Source organism: Nicotiana attenuata, unplaced genomic scaffold (assembly GCF_001879085.1).
Source record: "Nicotiana attenuata strain UT unplaced genomic scaffold, NIATTr2, whole genome shotgun sequence".
Classification (NCBI taxonomy): Eukaryota; Viridiplantae; Streptophyta; class Magnoliopsida; order Solanales; family Solanaceae; genus Nicotiana; species Nicotiana attenuata.
The window spans coordinates 201519-215984 of record NW_017670577.1 but is presented as its reverse complement, the minus strand read 5'-3'; the positions used below and the strand labels follow the sequence as shown (position 1 = coordinate 215984).

Here is a 14466-nt window from a genome sequence, read left to right as displayed (position 1 = left end):
TGTAGCTACCTTGATGGCACCTTTATAAAGGAGTCTGCCAGCATGGCAAATGAGTCTATTGAGTTTGGGGCTAAGTTGTGATACCATATCATCGCCCCTTTCGAGAGCATCTCTCCGCACATCTTCAGTAGGACGGATTCGATCTCGTCATCCCTCAGCTCGTTGCCCTTCACTGCACAATTAAGCAGTGACGTGCTCGTTGGGGTCTGAGGTTCTGCTGTACTTCGGAAAATCGGGCATTCTAAACTTCTTTGGAATGGGTTTTGGAGCTGTTTCTTGTGGGAATGGCTTCTGTACGAACTTCTTTGAATCAACACCTTTTAAGATCGCGGGTGCGCCCAGAATTTGATCGACCCTAGAATTGTAGGTCTCTACCTTCTTGTCGTTGGCTTCTATCTTCTTCTCGCCTGACTCGATTCTCTTTGTGAGATCCTCGATCATCTTTATGATGGCAGGGTCGGCTGCTGACCCGTTGTTGCTCGACTTTTCCGGTACCTGCTCGGCTTGGGGACCATTTCTGGCGCTACTGTGCTTGGAGTTTTCTGGTTGCTTTGCAGCTGAGCAATCGCCAGTTGTTGTGCTTGTAACATCTCGAAGATGACATGAAGACTAACCCCTTGTTCCTCCTGAGCGGGGTTTTTTTGAGCTTCCTGTTGGTTTCCTTGATGTATACTCTTGTTGGTGTGGGGGCTTATCTCGACGTGCTGAGCGTCGCGCGATACCACGTCTACGGGAATTGGTTCTGGTGCATCCTTAGGGTTTCGTGGTGGTACACCAACACCTGGAACTGCTACACCATTTTCTCCATGGTCCTCAAGACCGTTGTTTTCGTGTGCGTTTACTGAGTTAGACATTTTGACCTGAAATCAAAGATCTTGGACATGAAAAAGTGTGAAAGATAACTTGCATTATTTAGTGAACCATCAAGAAAATAATCACTATTATTTTTAGCCCCACGGTGGGCGCCAAACTATTTACCTTAAAAATGGTAATAACAATTAGATTTGATTTTGTGGTTCTAAAAATATGTGATCTATTTCTATGCTAGTTGTTAGGCAATAGATGTTAAGTGACAAGGTTAGAAAATAAGATAAGAGCTTGTAGATAGCTTGGAAACCAAACCGAACAGTTGAAAATCGGGGCCTCGAGCTAGCGCGTGCAGGGCCTCGAGGTCGAGTCAGATGCCCGATTTAGGTGGTCGATGGAGAATTAACAGTTATTAGAGCTGTGATTGCGGCTCTTTATGACCAATGATGAGCTATAAATGAAGAACAATTAATGAAATATAATAAGTGTAAGTAAAGAAATAAATGTAAGCAATAGAACCAAATAGAGAGTATGTTTGAGTTAGAGAGCAGAAAGAATGTTCTTGTATTGAATGTAGTGTGTTGTATATTACAAAATGACAAGGATCCCCTTTATAGGTGAGGAGAATCCTAATACGGTACAAGTGCATTTATTACAAAGATATGAGGTTGGTACAGCTATTCAATGCCACTGTACGGGCCTGAGCTAGCCTATAGGCTAGGTCAGCTCTAATCATGTCCTTGGGATCTTCCCGCTAGCGTGTCATAACCGTTGCTTCATACTGCCTCGGGGCCGATCGTCGTAAACCCTTAGGGTCAAACTCCGAGCTGAACTCCGAGCCTTTCAGGGGCGGCCCTTACGAGGTGCCCAAATGATCATAAAATCGAGCCCACTTATTTTAGCCGTATACAATATACATATCCTGCCTTGTCACACCGCATTTGCAGTATGTTAATAGTAGCAATAGCACGGCAGAAACCTCGTGCAACCCCATAACAATAACCGCAAGGCAGAAACCTCGTGCATCACAATATCAACAACCGCATGGCAGAAACCTCGTGCACCACCACAACAAGTACCACAGTAAAAATGACAATATACACAACAACATGACAAGTAAATCAACTCGAGAAATTTCGATCACAAGGAGAGAGTAAAACTAGCTCAAAAGGAATAACCACAATAGAGTATACTAAGCGTAAAAAGAACAGCTCAACAAGGGAGAAAATTATGTGAAGCAACGATCCCACAATATGCAGTTCAACAACAAGGAAGCTAACACAAATCAAATAATTCCAAATAAGGAAATGTCAACTAAATATAGGATACCTAAAGTTCTTTTATGGTTGGGGCAAATTATGAAGAATATACAACAATTTCAATTAAGGATGAGCAGCGGGAAGATAATCATAACCTCAATCAAGACTAAATAATTACTGGAGAGATAATAATGGTTTCCAATAAAGACAAGCAGTTATGAAAGATAGCATGACAATAGAGAGGTGAAAATCTTCAATTAAGCAAAATAAGAGTCAAATAGGTAATAAGAATGAATCATAAAGCAATTAATTCCAATTAAAGCATGTAGAGGTGAAATTAGTAAATGGAAGCTCAATCATATCAAGAACAACTTCATACTCAGTGAATACAAGAACTTAAGAACTCTAAAAGGCCAACTTTCCACAAATAAGTCCGAACACGCACTCGTCACCTCGCGTACACGGACTACAATCAACATAGAAGACTCAAATCCTAAGGGGAAGCCCCTCACACGAGGTTAGGCAAGATACTTACCTCAATCCGGTCAATTCAATACTCAATTTAACTATTCCTTTACCAATTCATCAACGTTCGGCTCAATCTAGCAAAAAATGACTTGAATACATCAAATAATGCAAGAGAAAACAATTTCAATTAACAAAACTATGATTCTTATACAATTTGCAAAAAGTCAACAAAAGTCAACTCCCTGAGCCCGCTGATGTTTGGCAATAATTACATATTTTTTAATGCATTTTTTACCTTACATTTTAGGACTTTGATGTTAAACTATACTATATTTATGCTTAATTGAGCTTATTTTATGTGTAGGTACGTTGAAGACGAAATAAGGAGCAAAGTAGAGATTTTACGTGTATTTTATGCACTACAAGAAAGGATTGTGATTATTTGATAATGAAAAATATTATGATGTCATAATTAAACAATAATTGAAGACACAAAAAGAAAGAAAGAAAAAAGAAAAGAGAAAGAAACAGAAAAGAATGAGAAGTTAGGCAGCCTAACACTACAAGGATTAAAGAGGCAGGCAACGTTTTGATTTGGAGAAATAGCTGGGCGACGTGATTATATCATCCTCGCGTTAAGGCTCGCGACGCGCAGCCTGTCGCTAGGTGCGAGCGTGATTTGGGTTATAAAGTCTATTGCGTCTCCTTTTTGGTTTTGGACTTGGTTATTTTGCCTAGGCTTTTATCTTACACCTATAAATAGTCCTTAAAGACAAATTGGAAGGGGAGAATATTTTTGAGAGTAACTTTTGACCAAGGGAGAGCACAGAGCTGCCGTGGAGGCTGGGTTTCATCTTTTCTTCCACCAACCTTTGTAATTTTTATGTTTCTTTATATGGTTTGTTGTTTTGCTACCATGTCTATGTGCAACTAAACTTCACGTTCCAGGGTTGTGGTTCTTTCATGACTATTGTTATTCGGATATTGATTTTGATTTCTTGATTTATCGTATTGGTTTATTTATTCAATCTTGTTCTTAGTTATTTGATTGCTTGATCACCAATCGAATACTATCTACGAATCTAGAGCTGAACTCGAAAGTGGGAATTCTAGATTGCATATAGGATTGAGTAGAGCACGTTCTTGAACCTGGGCATCGGGGAATGGATTCGCGGTTAGGATAGACATATACCTAATTGTCTTGCTTGGTTGTTTTACAGGAATTATAAATGCGTTCTTGCTGATTCTAACTCCATAGACATATAGGCGTTAGGTTAGCTTGAATAGGCGAGTAAGAACTCGACAGATTCTTATGAGCAATATTAACCTTGTTAACCAATAAACTAGATAAATTAGTTAGTCAATTCAATTGAAGAATATAATAGGATTGTTAGATAGCCCATATCCCTAGATCATTTTCATCACATTGATAACATAAAAATCTGCTCTTCCTTTGTTCAAAATTCATTATTTGTTTTCTTTTTATTTAATTTTATTAGAGTCATATACTTCTAGATTTAATTCTTGTTTAGATAATTAGGATAGTCTAATTTAGTTAATAGTTAATCACGAGTCCTCGTGGGTTCTACATCTGACTTTTAGTCACTTTATTACTTGACGACCGCGTATACTTGCGTGTGCGTTTGGCCGCAATATGTTTTTGGCGTCGCTGCCTGGGACTTAGAAATTAACCATTTTTCTAGATTAGACTTTTACTTGTATCTTTACAAGTTTTTTTTCCTTCTCTTTTTGTAAATATTTTATTTTTATAACTATTTGATTTTTCTCTTAGTGTGTTTATAGTTCTCTCAGCATGACATCTAGGGCTGAAATATCCGGAGGTAAGGTTATTGATGAAGACGCTTGGTTGACGGAAGACTTTTATAGCCCGTCTTGTTGGGCTTGTCGTGACCTGAACTCCGAGAGGTCTGAATTTGAATATGGGAGTAAGGGTTGGTATTGGGAAGAATATTCACGATTAAGAAAATATGAGGAGCGACGTTGTCTTCTAACAACGTTGGTAAATGATTGGTCTAAGGAGAGAGATGAACTTGCACATAAAATTGATAATTTTGGCTTGGCTGTACATAAGATAGATGCAGATTTGAGTGCAAAGGTTGATGCGTCTAATGCCCAACGATTTAATAATGAGTTGTGTGAAGCTGAAAAAAATCTTCTAGACTAAATTGAGGAGCTAAAAAGAGAATACCAATCACTAGACCATGTTTTTCTTGAGGATGCCAATATTGAGAAGAGTGCTCTAAATTAGATAACATTACTTTGGGAGATTTGTGTGTATGTAAATATGAGGATGCAAATAGTAGTAAAATTCATGAGTTAGGGCGCATTAGACCTCATTCCAATCATTTTTCCACATTGTGTTTAGATAGTAAGATAGTAATCGAGCCATCTGAGCCAATGAGGGGGTCAAAGAGTGAGGATGCGAGTGCTTATATTCTTGAATTTGTTGTGCCAAAAAGCAAAATTACATTCCTCATCTAAAGGCCAAGAAGTGCAGAGTGAAAAAATTATTACTTAGCCTGGTTATCATTGTAGCCCCACCACTGGAGCATAGCCGCAGACTGGATGCCCTGTTAGGGGTACAATTTATAAGTTCGAGGTGAAGGAAAAAGTGTTTTCGTCGTATCGCGACGTTAAATTAGGCGCTTGTTGGGAGGCAACCCAGCTTTACTTTTCTTTTATTTTTGATATTTTTTTCTTATTGTATTATTTTTGTAGTGTTGTTTTATTTTGTAGGATTTTGAGCATAGGGAGCAAAGCCATAAGAAGTGTGCAAAAGTGAGCCATGTGGTTGGAACTAAGTGTGGGGTGCCCATACAAAGGACGATGCCTGGGGGAAGTCTGAGTACCTCGTGAGCTGCTAATGCTTCCGCCTTTGGCCTACCAGGGAGTCTCTTTTACCCTTTTGTTATTTACAGTGTGCATTGAGGGCATTGCACAATTTTAAGTGCGGGGTGAGGAGATTGTTTGGTTAATTTTTTGTGCTATTCTAGGCTAGTTGTAGTAGATTTTATGTAAAATATATATATATATATATATATATATATATATATATATATATTTGAAAAAAAAATGAAAAAAAAAGTAGAAAATTTGGACTTTTCCCGACGATGGATTTTGTGGACACTTTTCTTGAAGGATTAAAGTCTAAACAAAAAAATCCAAAAATATGTCTTTTAGCTTTATTTAGGTAGTAATAATCCCTCGTGGTTTTTCTTTGTGCATCGGTTCTTTTCCATGGGATGTAATTTGAACCGGGTAGCTTTTTCTTTTAGAGTATATTAGGAATTTAGGGAATAAAAGGAGGAAGAATGATGAACCTAGGCGCCTTGACTTGTTTGATAGTAACATATTTAGGCTTTGCATGTGTAGTATCTTCTCTATGATTTGGAATTGATCATGATGCCTCGCTTACTTGGATAGCATGTTTTGTGACACCTATGTCTCATTTTCTTGACTTGTGTTCACTTTGTGCTTAATGCTTAATATCTTGTGGCTCTGTGAATACTTGCATTGTTTGAGAGTCGGAATGAGACCGTCCACAGTGAGTCATGTGCTATGTGTGGTGAGGTTTTTGTGTAGTCTATGTATTGTACTTGTGTCTAGAACTTGCCCGGTATGTGAGTTGAAGCGAAATTTGAGGTGATGCTCAGTTTAAAAAATGATTTTAGCCTTCCTTTGATCTTTTTGAGCTTATTGCTTATCATAAATAAAATTTATCCCTAGTTAACCCTTTTGAGCCTATAGACTTTTATTTGGTACCCACATTACAAACATATACCCTTTTTATTCTTAATTGACAGTGTTTTGATCATTTTTCCTCTCAAAGCACTTTAACTGTGAGATGAGCGCTAAAAGAAGTAAGAAGGAACTAAGTGTGGGCTGGCTTTTGAGTGGAACCAATAAAAGGAAGAAAGGTGCACTTGTTTTGTAAAATAATACACCACTAGCGGAAATTGAAAAAAAAAATAATCTCAAGAAAAAAAAAAGAAAAAGAAAAATAGAGATGAATAAATTGTTGTCTTGTTCTTGCTAGTGGGTATGAATTAAAGTAGTGCTTAAAGAAGAAGAAAACGTTTTTGGGGGTGATATTATTTGTTGAATTGAAGTGGTGTTAAAGAATTTGCGCTTAAGTTATTTGGTGTGTGTTAAAGTGCTTAGGAGGGTGAACCACTATCCTAAATATACCATACCCGTCCCTTAGCCCGCATTACAACCATGAAAAAGTCCTAATTGATTTTAGATCGAGTGAGCCTACATTAGTAGAGATTTACATTATGGGCAAGTCTATGGTACCAAGTGCATGCATGTGACTTCTTTTGTGAGAGTGAGAGATTTCTTTGATATATATATGAGTCCTTAAACTATATTTGATCATGAGATTTGATTGTGTGAGTTCAACGTATTCTCTTGTTCTTGTGACGGCACATGACTTAATGAGGGATAGGTAACGTTATTAGATTTCTCTATGATGTTGAGTGTTCAATCCATGAGTGCATTGTGACATTGAATCGGTTTTTGAGCTAGGATTGTTATGAGCATGTTGTCTTTGTTTGAATACTTTTGAAGTATGGCATAAGAAAAGGGAAGTGTATGAGATTGCATATGCTAAAGTTTAATAGTAGCTATCAACTATGGTCATTGGTGTAGTGTGCCTCAATTGTGTAAAAACAAAGTGCTCGAGGATAGTGTGAATTGTTAGTTGACTCGAGGACGAGCAACGTTTAAGTGTGGGGTAGTGATGTTTGGCTATAATTACATATTTTTAATGCATTATTTACCTTACATTTTGGGACTTTGATGATAAACTATACTATATTTATGTTTAATTGAGCTTATTTTATGTGTAGGTACGTTGAAGACGAAATAAGGAGCAAAGTAGAGATTTTATGTGTATTTTATGCACTACAAGAACGGATTGTGATTATTTGATAATGAAAAATATTATGATGTCATAATTAAACAATAATTGAAGACACAAAAAGAAAGAAAGGCAAAGGAAAGAGAAAGAAACAGGAAAGAATGAGAAGTTAGGCAGCCTAACACTACAAGGAATAAAGAGGCAGGCAACGTTTTGATTTGGAGAAATAGCTGGGCGACGTGATTATCTCATCCTCGCGTTAAGGCTCGCGACGCGCAGCCTGTCGCTAGGTGGGAGCGTGTTTCAGGTTATAAAAGTCTATTGCGTCTCCTTTTTGGTTTTGGACTCGGTTATTTCGCCTAGGCTTTTATCTTACACCTATAAATAGTCCTTAAAGACAATATGGAGGGGGAGAACGTTTTTGAGAGTAACTTTTGACCAAGGGAGATCACAGAGCCGCCGTGGAGGTCGGGTTTCCTCTTTTCTTCCACCAACCTTTGTAATTTTTATGTTTCTTTGTATGATTTGTCATTTTGCTACCATGTCTATGTGGAGCTAAACTTCACGTTCTAGGGTTGTGGTTCTTTCATGACTATTGTTATTCGGATATTGATTTTGATTTCTTAATTTATCGTATTGGTTTATTTATTCAATCTTGTGCTTAATTATTTGATTTCTTCATCACCAATCGAATACTATCTACGAATCTAGAGTTGAACTCTAAAGTTGGAATTCAAGATTGCATATAGGGTTGAGTAGAGCAAGTACTTGAACCTGGGTATCGGGGAATGGATTCGCGGTTAGGATAGACATATACCTAATTGTCTTGCTTGGTTGTTTTACAAGAATTATAAATGCGTTCTTGCTGATTCTAACTCCATAGACATATAGGCGTTAGGTTAGCTTGAATAGGCGAGTAAGAACTCGACAGATTCTTATGAGCAATATTAACCTTGTTAACCAATAAACTAGATAAATTAGTTAGTCAATTCAATTGAAGAATATAATAGGATTGTTAGATAGCCCATATCCCTAGATCGTTTTCATCACATTGATACATAAAAATCTGCTCTTCCTTTGTTCAAAATTCATTATTTGTTTTCTTTTTATTTAATTTGATTAGAGTAATATACTTCTAGATTTAATTCTTGTTTAGATAATTAGGATAGTCTAATTTAGTTAATAGTTAATCACAAGTCCTCGTGGGTTCGACATCCGACTTTTAGTCACTTTATCACTTGACGACCGCGTATACTTGCGTGTGCGTTTGGCTGCAACATCCGCACCTCGGAACCCGACAAAATTTACAAAAACTGAATACTCATTACGATACGAGTTCACCCATACAAAAATTATCTAATTCCGACACCATTTGGTCCCTCAAATCATCATTCCACATCTTTGAAAGATTTCACAATTTTTTTCCCAAATTTTACTTTAGATTCTGATGAATTTGATGTTAAATCTAAGATATAATCACAATATACAGTTTTAAATTGATTAGAGACACTTACCCAATGATTTGGTATGAAAATCTTCTCTCAAAATCGCCCACTCTCGGAGTTAGGGTTCAAAGAATATGAAAAATTAGCAAAAACTCGAGTTACACAGTTGAAAACAAGCTACAGATGTCGCATTTGCGATCCAGGGTTCGCAACTGCGAACACTCACAAAAGCAAAGAAAGCCTTCGCAATTGCGAAAATGGAAGGGCTGGAAAAGGTCGCATTTGCGACAAAAGTTTGCAATTGCGAACTGGACATCGCAATTGCGATGGATATGTTCGCAATTGCGACCATACCAGAAGCAGCAGTTTTTTCCGACACAAAAATGAGCATAACTTCCTCATACGATGTCCAAATTCGATGATTCTTTTTTATATTGCTCGGTAATTATGATACGGATCTAATGGTTCAATAAAACTGAATTTGGAGCACATTTTCTCAATGTGGTACCCTTTGTTCCTAAAGAAACGACGTTGAAACATCAAATAAGAGCGCAATACAACCCGAAACACACCCGAGGCCCCCAGGACCCCGTCTACACACATAAACAAGTCATATAAACTAACACGACTCGCTCGAGGTCTCAAATCATATCAAACAATGCCAAAACGACGAATCACACCACGAATCGAACTACGAACTTCAAAATCTTCCAACTTCAAAAACTTGTGCCGAAACCGATCAAATCAATCCGGAATGACGCCAAATTTTGCAGACAAGTCGAAAATGACATAACGGAGCTGTTCGACTCTCAGAATTGCATTCCAACCCTGATACCACAAAATTCAACTATTGGTCAAACTTCTCCATTTTCCAAACTTCAACTTTTCCAGCTTTCACCAAAACGCCTTAAATTATCCTACGGACCTCCAAATCCGAATCTGGATGCACGCCTAAGTCCAAAATCATCATACAAAGCTGTTGATCCTTGATATGCTCCCTCGAGGGACGCACCTCGGGGTCACATTTCAAATTCTGCTTCAAGATTCTCGAGGTCGGGCGTGGAGTGCCACAGCAGCCCCAAAGTCGAACTCCCCGATTTTGGCCGTATACAGATAGTCCTCGCATTTCTTAGAATAAAATGATATGAAACGACTTTGACCTCGATTATCTCGAGCCTCTCGTGATGACATCATGCTTGTGACATAAGCGTTCGAAGTGATTGAAACGTCCCGTCGGTTTGTTCCTTCAGAAGCATTTAATGCACCGCCGGTCCGTTTCCCCAGAAGCATTGAATGCACCGCCGATCCATTTTCCCAGAAGCATTGAATGTGCCGTCAGTTTCATCATCATTTTCCTATAAATAAGGGGTTACTTGAACCAAAACATCATGTTACACCCCGGAAGTTTAACAACCTTGACACCGTTATATATATATATATATATATATATATATATATATATATATGACCATGATAGTAGGGTACGTGAAGTGTGTTAAAAGTACGTAGTATTTTAAATAAGTTGAGATAATTTTTAATTATGTGGATAACTAGTTAATTATTAATTTAAAAGGATAAGTATAAGAGTTGTCTTGTCCACGTGGGACCATGACAACAAAAGTAATATATGACTAATGTGGAATGCTAACGGTGGTGTCACAATTTAGGATGCTGATACCATTCCTTTATTAGCATTAATCTCTGTTTTCAATGGCACAAACATTTAGGTTAGGCTAGAAACTTTATATTACAGTGGTATTGTTCATGATTCTATTGTTTAAATAGAAAAACCTTGGGAAGGAACAGATGAACTGTAATCTTTCTTGTAAGCAATTGTAATTTATTCCTCAAACAACACTTCACCGTATCTACAGTGATACGAACTTAGCTTGACATTAATCATGGGATCCATATTATACGGATAAATCAAGTGAAGTACCTAGTCACATAGATTTGCCATGTTCACTACAAAGAAATCGGGGTTATGGCGACGTTTATTTAATGACCCTTGCAATAAATGACTGTAAAAGTTTTATTTTTTGACATTTTCAGAAAAACGTCGTAAAAATAACGACTGCTAATGAAAAATGTCAACAATAAGGTGACATTTGATTTAAGTGTAAGAACATCTGTCGGTATTTAACGACTTTTATATACTAAAAGTGGGGGATTTGATCACTTCCGTAATTAAGTTTTATAAATAAAAAGAGTAAATTAGCAATATTTCAGGGCACTAACTAAATAGTAAAATCATCATCCTCTTTGCCGTGTGCCTACAATTGAATTCTGAATACACAAAACAAAGAGATGCCGTCAATCCTCAACATCTGTTGGTAATTCATCTGACTCATTGCCTCTCTGACACTCATACTTGTCATCCTCTTTTACCCAATCTCACTAAAAGCAAAAACCCTCAATCCTATTATTCCCAAACGAAAGAGAAACGACTGAGAGATCTAGTGCCAAATATAGGACAACAAATGTGATCAGAAGTTTTTTTTTGGTGAACCTTTTGGCTTTAATTGTGAAATCTCGCCTAATTCTTTAGTTCAAGTTGATAGTTCTTGTTTGATTGATTTCAACAAGGTTGACTATTTGAAGACAAGCTTTTATAATATCTTCTCAGGTTCTTTTTCTTGTTTTCCCCTTCCTCTGCCACAGCACAATGAGAGATTCAGGAATTTGGCTATTGCTTGCTCGTGGAGAGTGTTAATCGTGTAAGAAGAATCTTTCTCTATTCTAGTTATTGCTATTGTTGAAAAGTTTATCCATCTTTAAAGTGATTTAGGCCTTGTCCTGGATGAAACTTATATTACTAATTCATTTTCCTTTGATTTGTTTTTAATACCATCTCATTATGCATAAGTTTGCTAATGCTCGGTACCCAGCATAGATACATCAAAGGGGATAGAACTATTTCATAATTTTATCTATTGTGCGTTATTATTTTTTGGAGTGCAAATTGGGCAAAATGAGAGTGTCAACCAACTCACATTTTTGACAAAGTAATAAGCAAGTAGTTAAAAAGTGTTAGTGATATTTTGTTTCAGCATTGTTCATTTGCTTTGTGCTCTAATAGTCATCTTTGGATATGTGTGATGACAACAGTACATCTTAAATTTTATGGCTTCACTCTCCTTTTCTTTATTATATATTTTCTATAAGGTAGAAAAGAACTTTTTGGATAAATTGCTATTAGCGGACCATGATGGGATCTCACTATCTTGAATTGGTAATTAATATTCACATGAGTGCATTCTATTCGAGGACAGAGGATTCTAGGATGAGAATTTGTTACAAGTTATTTGAATAACTTCATAAATTACTTTGTAGGTTGTTGCTCATTGTTATTGTCTACTGATTGTTGCTAGTTTTTGGTTAATGTTTGATGGTAGTTATAACTGATTTAAAAGAAATGATTGATGGTAGTTGTTCCATGTCGCTGACATTGCTGGTTGTTCGACTTCATATATCTTTCATGATTATACAAGAACGGCATGACTTAATGAAGCCATGAATATAGAGCTTCATACTTTATTTTGGACTTTTATGAGAGGAGTAACACTAATATATTATTGGAGCTTATAGCTTGAATGTCTAAAAATATCGGATATGCCTCTGTTTTGCTTTTCGTTTTGCCTTATGTCCTTCACATTTTTACTATTCATTGTTTTCAATCCAATCAGTTGGCCTTACAATTCAGGCTTTGGTTGCTAGTGCTGGTGGAGTTGGAATACTAATGGAATTTCTTGACATAGCTCTGTAAAGTTGGTAATGCCATACATGTCCCACGTACTTTGTTTCCTTTTCGTCTTTTTTTCATTTTTTCTTGTTCCATTTTTCATCACTTATTCTCTTGATACATGGCTTTTGATGTTTGTGATATAGAGAATGATAGGGAGTTTGATTATTGGGAAGCAAGTCAAAGAAAATTGGGAGGACTAAAGAGAATGAAACTTGCAAAATTTGGCAGAGCTAATGAGAGAATGGGAAGATGCAGTCTCCCAATTAAACACAGAATGAAGCTTTCAAAGGTTGGGAGAGTTAAATACAGAATGAAACAAGAAGTTTTCAAGATTGGGAAGATGCCGTATACCATCTATATGCCAAGTGATAGAGTAACAATCACCCCAAAGCGTATCACAAGATACTCTACCAGTCTCATTCTACTCATCTATTGTCAAGAATAGAGGCCAGACATTCAACCATATGTTAAAGATTTCATACCAATTGTTTAACTTTTATGAATATTTTCTATGGCTTTTTCTATGACTTTGAATTCTATTATTGTACTTTATCATCTTTTACAGTAGGAGTGATGTAAAGATTTGATGTTATGATTATGTTGTAGATTCCCAGCTCTTTCATGAATCCGTGAGTGCTTAAATTGTGGTACCTTGAATATCAGGTTAAATTTAATATATATATATATATATATATATATATATATATATATAAAGAAGAAAAATTTGCCAACGTTTCTATACTTGTCGTAAATAAAATCAGTTTGATAATTAACCGATATTTCTATATGTGTCGCAAATGAGATTGAATTTATACCTTTGATTATTCACATTTTGATAAATGTCTGTAAATAAATGTCGCTAGTTATTTGTCGACATTTACATAAATGTTGGAAAATAAACGACATTGAAACTAACAACATTTGAGGCAAATATAAAATAAATGTCGAAGAATAATTTTGTGATATTTATGTGACCTTTTACGACATTTATATAATTTCGTCGTATCCCTACTTTCTTGTAGTGGTTACACCATAAGCCAAAAATAGAGGAAATTAAAGAAACTTATTGATTTCACCATTGATACTTCAAAGGAAAAACTAATTGAACGATTTGTTTAGCAAGAAAAGCTGCAATTTTTAACCAAGAAGTATGTTCTTTTTTGGTTTTTAAGCTTGGCAAGGAAAGAGCCAAGGACAGTGCATATTGCTTGTGTAGGAAAGGATCGGGGAGTGAAGGCGATATGGAGCTGGAAGAGGATATTTTGGCTTTCATTGAGATATCTAAGAACCTAGATGCTTTTCCAACAAGGAAAAAAATTGGAAAAAGCTGGAATAATGGATTTGGTGGAGGCTACAAAGAACAGAGGAGGGTGGTGTTTGTTTGGTCGGAACTATGAGGATGATGATTGTAACAGTTTGAACATTAATTAAGTTGAGAATGTGGAAACGGATTTTTTCCTACTCCAGGTATGTTAATGCTATCCCTTCTTTTTTTTTGGCATGATCTATACAATACAAGCAAAACGAGCGAATGCACAACTTCCATAAATTACTCTATTCGTAGAAATGCTAGAGATATATATATTCTTATTTTTCCATGTGTCATATTATTCTATTATCTGTTCATGGGTCTCAAAAATATGTAAGTTGGTAAATTTTATTTCATGCTATTAATCAGAGGCATAATGGTCTTATGACGTACCGAGAGATTTTATTAACGTATTTCATACGCATTTCATGTATTTTTACATGCACATTGACCCATGACCAGATGGCGTTATATATATATATATATATATATATATATATATATATATATATATATATATATATATATATATATATATATATATATATGGG

General features: G+C 36.2%; 1 long non-coding RNA gene across 2 annotated transcripts; it reads left to right on the top strand.

The window, feature by feature from the left end:
- The first annotated feature begins 10988 nt into the window (after nucleotides 1-10988).
- On the top strand, nucleotides 10989-13232 carry LOC109241165. Of its 2 annotated transcripts, none has more exons than XR_002070195.1 (3): nucleotides 10989-11578; nucleotides 12548-12653; nucleotides 12750-13232. It is a non-coding gene; the product is annotated as an uncharacterized LOC109241165 (long non-coding RNA). The 2 variants fall into 2 exon arrangements; XR_002070194.1 differs by having other exon boundaries at nucleotides 11051-11578; nucleotides 12548-12632.
- The last annotated feature ends 1234 nt before the right edge of the window (nucleotides 13233-14466 follow it).